A 6003-nucleotide genomic window follows, 5' to 3' on the forward strand; every position below is an offset into this window, starting at 1 on the left:
TCACTCCACATCCATCCTCTCAGGCTGTTCATGACATGGTGACAAGCACTCAACACATTAAATGCTGCCAATGGACTTGCCTCTATGTGCTTAAAGAGCAAACGACAATTAGAAAATAATGTGTGCCCTTTTATGCAAACATTATCTATACTAATCAGGAGTTAGGGAATAAAGGGAGCTGCTGACAAGCTGAGTGGAGCATAGGCACAGCCATAACCGCCACTTCCTCAGGCCTCCCTGTCACAGGGCAACCTATGAAAACCTTCATTGCAGAGACTACCATGCAGGTAAAAGCAGGGTGACCAACATATAACTTTCCTTCCATACCAGAACCTACTTAATGCATCAGCAGGTGGAGCTGAAGAGCTATGGGAGCCACTGAGTTAGGGGACATCCCAGACAACTGTTTGGAGACTGTGTTGATGGCATTTTATATCAGATAAATGACTGCAAAGACCTGCTGTATTCCTACAGGTCCTGGGGGGTGTTTTCTAGAGAAGCCAGTGAGACAGGAATGTCATTCGCTCCACTCGTCTGTCCACTCACTTGCTCCCCACAAGAGCAGGGCACCCATCAAACGCGGGAGAGCTGTAGGAATTCAAGCAGAGCTTGAATTGTAGAATTCAGGCGAGGCTTAATCCCTAAAAAGCTCCACACGGTTTTTTCATGCACTGTGGCATTAGACAGGCCTTGTTCAAGCCACCTCTTGACTGTCACATGGGAAGTATGTACCCTCAGATTTTAGGTAACTGACCCATCATCACCTATAAAGCACTGGATTGGTAAATGCACCCCAGTAACTCCCCATCTTCCCAATGTTACCTGAAGATTTTATTTTAATCATCATGCCTACCCTCCTTACCATTAATTTTCAAAGTCTTGGGTATTTCTACTGAGAAACAAGTGAGAACTCCTTTCTTCTTTAGAACTGGGTGTCTAACAGGCAACCATTGGCTTTGATACCCAAGCATGAATAGTGGTTGCCTGCATCAGTAAATGTGAGGTGCCCAAAGCTGTTACCTGAAATTGATCAATGAACAGAGAGCCCTGAATTGTGATAGCTTTGTTTCTTACAAAGGAAAAATGCCCCCCCCAACCTTTACAACTTGATCAAAAAGGAGGAACTTGTGTTATTCATTTCTGTGATAAAATCACTAACAGAAGTGACTTTAAGAAAAAGGGGGTTTGCTTTGGATTACAGCTCCTGGGAGGGATGGCAGAAACATGCTAGGGGGTCACACAGCATGCACAGGAAGGCTGGTGGACCACACAGCGTGCACACACAGGAATCAGAGAGGGAGAATGGCTATAAAAACTCAGTTTGTCCCCAGTGATGCACATCCTCCTGTAAGGCTCTGCCCTGCTTAGAGATTGCAGAAGCTTCCCAAACAGTGCCACCAGCTGGGGAAAGAGCATCTGAGCATTTGGGAGGTGGAAGCAGAAGGAGCAGAAGTCCAAAGTCATCCTCTATTATACCAAGTTCAAGAACATCGTGGGCTCTGGGAGACTCTGTCTCAAAACAAGATAGGCATGCTAAGAAGACATGGGAAGAAGATTTGTGAATTAAGAAATGCCAGGCTAAACAAGGACATTCTGTTATAAGTTCAGGGAAAATTAATTCGGTGTAAAAATCAGAACAGGCAAAATCCCACAAAATGGTATGAGAATAAGAACTACACCACATCCCTCCAAACGAGCTAGAAACATTCCCTGGAGCCGTCAGAGCTGTGGAGTCTGCACCCTAAGACACAAAGGAACTCAGAAGACACAAAGAACAGAATGAAAAGGTGTTACAAAAAGGAAACTAGGTGTTACAAAAAGGAAACTAGGTGTTACAAAAAGGAGCAACTTCAAACAGAGACTCCCAAAGCAGAGAGAACTAAAGACACAACAGATGATATCATAAGACATCTTAAGTAAGGTGGAGAGGAAAAGATTAAGTAAGCAAATATGAGTGGAGGGGGCTACAAGGCTGGGGAAACTGAGGCAGGAGGGTAAGCGGGTGAGGAAACATATTTAAGATAACCAAGGGAGTGGTGTGAGCAGGTGGTCCCTATCTAGCAGGGCTGCTCCTGGGGCTCTTTTCCCTCCTGAGTGGCCTTGTCCAGCCTCCATGTGAGGGCTTTTGCCTTGCCTTGTTGTGTCTCGTTTTGTCCTGTTGCTTCGAAGCCTGCTTTTTTTTCTGAAGAGGAAATGGAGGGGGAGTGGATCTGGGGGAGAGGGGAGGTCAGGGAAGCTAGGAGTCATGGAGGGAGTGGGAAACTGTGGTTAGAATGTGTTGTATGGGAGAAGAATCTACTTTCAATTTTAAAAAAAGAATAAGGATTCTTTTGAAAAAAATTATCAGCATGGAAGGACTCAGAGATTATCATTCCACATTTAAAGGAACATTAGCCGAGTAGCAAACATGCACACTTGTGAGTCCAGACCAATTCCTGAGGATGGCAGAGCTAATGCGGTATGCTCGAGCTATGCAGGTAGTGGGGGTGGGGCTCAAAGAGAACAGAAGGGAGCTGCACCCTCTCAGCAGCTCCTCTGATTCAGCTTCTGGCTGTATTATTAAGTTGAGGCTCTCTCGGTGGCATGAGGCCATGCTAATTCCATTATTCTCTGGGTTCATGAGTTCTCTGGGCATGAAAGACGGGGATGCAGCTAAGAGCAAGAAAGGCCCAATTTATAGGCTTAGTCGTGCACTGAGGAGGGGTGTCATGGGGAGCCTCAAGTTACTTTATTAGGAAGTAAAGTTGTCAGAACTGTACCTGTGATGCCAGATAATGGAGGAGGGTCATGGGTGCCAGGCTAGCCTGGGCATGATAACCCAGGCTAGGCTACATAGTAAGTCCTGTGTCCCAAACACCAAAACAGAAGAAAGAAGACCATGAATTTGCATGTGTGTATGTACGTGCATGAGAGAGAGAGAGAGAAAGAGAGAGAGAGAGAGAGAGAGAGAGAGAGAGAATGAGTGAACTCACAGGAGATAAGAGAGAGAGGGGAAGGGAGGGGGAAGAAGGGAGACAGACAAACAGACAGACAGAGAGCCAGAGATAGAAAGAAGATAGATTGGAAACAAAATAGCAATTAAGTGTCTCTAACAGCATATCAACTTAGATCGCAGTCTTATGATTCTTCTTGAATTGCTTTGATTGCATTTACTTGTGTGCGCATGCCTGTACCATAATGCACATGTCTCAGTCAGCAGACAGGATATGGGAGTAAATTCTCTTGCACCACATAGTTCCCAGGGATCAAATTCAGGTGATCATGGTTGGTGGCATCTGGCATCTCACTAGCCCGTGGTCTTGAAGTGCTTTGTTTAAAAAAAGCAAAGAAGCATTATGGAGGAAAGGGCTAACCTCTAAGGCAAGCCTGGAGCACTTGTTTCTACCTGATAAGGAAGTTGTCAAATAGAGTCGAGATCATGTCAGGCTCTCAGAAGGCATGGGGAAGAGGTTGCCCCTAGCTGAGCCAACTTGGCCTTCAAAAGGAACCAGTGCAGTTGAGCAGAGCCTATCAAATATAAATTAGCTAATTCAAATCATGCTTAATCTAATTGGCTAGTTTGGAGGACAGTAACTCCCTTTGGAACTAGTGGCTGGTGGGAAAGAATCACCCATGCTTCACCTTGAACTGCTCGCCTTGGGTACAGAGAGTAGGGATAGAAACTGTCTCTGTGAATGCGAACACTGTAGCACTCAAACGCCTCCGTCTGCAGACGCCATATAATCCCAGGGTGTGCAAACCGGGCTGCTCACATCGCAGAGACAGACAGTGGCCCCGGTGTGTTTCCTGAACACATCCCACCTCCAATCTGCCTGGACGATGGGCCTGAGTGTGAGGAAGCCTCCACACGGAGCTGCGGCAATGTGGAAAACACACATGGGGACCATCTGAAGGATGCCTCAAGGATGTGGGAATCGGCACAGTGGGGGACTGGGAAGTCAGCTGTAAGAAAGAGAGAAGAGGAGGCCAGCAGCCCAACAGCACAGAGAGCAGTGATAGAGACAAGACTGGACAATGGCTTCCTGAAGATGACCCCAGTGAGGGGCATTATACTGCTGGCCAGACACACACTTCAAGTAACCAATGCCCAGGTCAGGAGGGTGGTTTCCTTAGCAAAACACAAGTTGAGGTGCATAAAGGGGCACCTGCGGTGGCTGTAAAGTTCTATTTCTTAGTCCTGGGTGTTTACACAGATCTTTGTCATATAACATAAGCTGTACACTTCTGGCTTTATCTGTGGTTTGTTTCACAGATTTTAAGACCGATCAAAAGAGAATAATAAATCTTACAGCAAAGCTAGCTACCCATGTCTTCCTCCCCCCCCCTTGGTAAATTCATGTTTAATGGGCTACTTTATTTAAACTGGGCACTTGCACATTTCTGGGACTGTTTCTAAGAATCATTGCTCTTTAACCAACCAACTACTGTTTCCTGCAGGCCTACTATGTGCTGCAGATTTCTGTTCTGTGTCGAACATGAGCTTGTACCTTTCGGTTCCTGCTTCCTTTTTTTTTTTTAGCTTGTTTCACATGTGTTGAAAATTCTGTGTTTGGGCATCTGCTGTGGCTGACACCCACTGTGAGCAATGTTTTTGCTGCGTAAACTGGTTTGTGTATTGAGTCTTGAGGGGGAGATCACAAAAGCATTCAGCACGCAGTGGCCCATTTCCCTGGCACTGCTTCCGAGAGTCCGTGGGCAGCTCTGCCTCACTAGCTGAGAACAGACCTTCTACCTTCTATTCAGATGACGCAGCATCCTAGGCTCAGCACCACAGGGCAAATCTCGAGAGCTGAGTGTCAGAGAGGTTTGTTTACACCAGCAAAGTTCCCAGCAAAGCCTCCGTGTGCTGGGCTGGTTTTGAAATGGCACAAGTTCGTGAACAGCCAGAAGCAGCTCACTCTTCTACCCCAGATGCACCAGTTTCTACATCAAAGGCTCGGCACCTTGATTTATCAGTTAATTTATTACTTGATAATTGCAACGTGCCTATAATTCACTCCCGTCACACCAATTTTATGTACAAAGCAAAGGAACCATAACAGTTGCAAAGCTACAGAATTTCTCCATGGCAGTTTTTACCTCAATCCCAAAAATAAATAATGGCAGACAGGTGACAAAACAACAGAACAATGGCCCCCTGGAAGAGATTGTCCTCAAAAGGTTACACTTGTCATGTAGTACACACCAAACCAAAATAGAGGTGATCCCTGCCTTACAGAAAGTGGAGGGTGGAACAGAGAGGTTAAGTACTGTGTCTAAAGTCACAGCTAATAAGCATTGCTAGACCTCCACCCTTGCAGTCTCCTCCAGAGCCTGTGCCCTCAGCCACAGGTAGCTCCCCTGCCACAGGTTTTCCCGATCTTGGCAGGCTACAGAATGTATTCGAATGCTGTCTGCCTGGTCCAATTAGCATTTTATACAGCTCCTTCCGGGCAAAAAGCACAGCTGATCTATGATCAAACAGCATCCATTCTGCCTCCTTAATAGTTCATGGCACTGTGGGCAGCTCTCAAGCCCCTTAGCCTCAGCCTTCATTCATGCACCCCTCACTTTCCAGTTCAACTATCACAGTCACCTCCTAATGGACCTTTCTGTCTCTGAGTCTAACTGTAGATAGACAGGAGCGATCCAAATAAAACTACAAACCGTGCCGTGGTAAGCAGAGAGTATACACACACACCCGCCCGAATAATTCCTACAAGCAACTGCTATAATAGGGAAGGGGGCGGGGAGGGGGACAGCATCAAGCTAACCCGGGTCCTCACAAATCTAGAGGAAGTCAAAGGCAGTGTCAGTGTGAAGATATCAATAGATCCAGGGTGAGCACAGTTACAGGCTGCCTGGGCCTGCCATCAGAGTCCGGCATGGAAAGAGCTGTAGTCGGTTTGTGTCTGCGCCCCTCCCTAACTCCTCCAACCTCCCTAGGACTTGGACCTCCTGATCAGAGAAGCTAGGCTGGGCTCCCTCGCTGGCCTCCTAAGCTCTGACCCCCTCCCTTCCCCC

The sequence above is a fragment of the Rattus rattus genome, chromosome 5 (genome assembly GCF_011064425.1).
Source record: "Rattus rattus isolate New Zealand chromosome 5, Rrattus_CSIRO_v1, whole genome shotgun sequence".
Classification (NCBI taxonomy): Eukaryota; Metazoa; Chordata; class Mammalia; order Rodentia; family Muridae; genus Rattus; species Rattus rattus.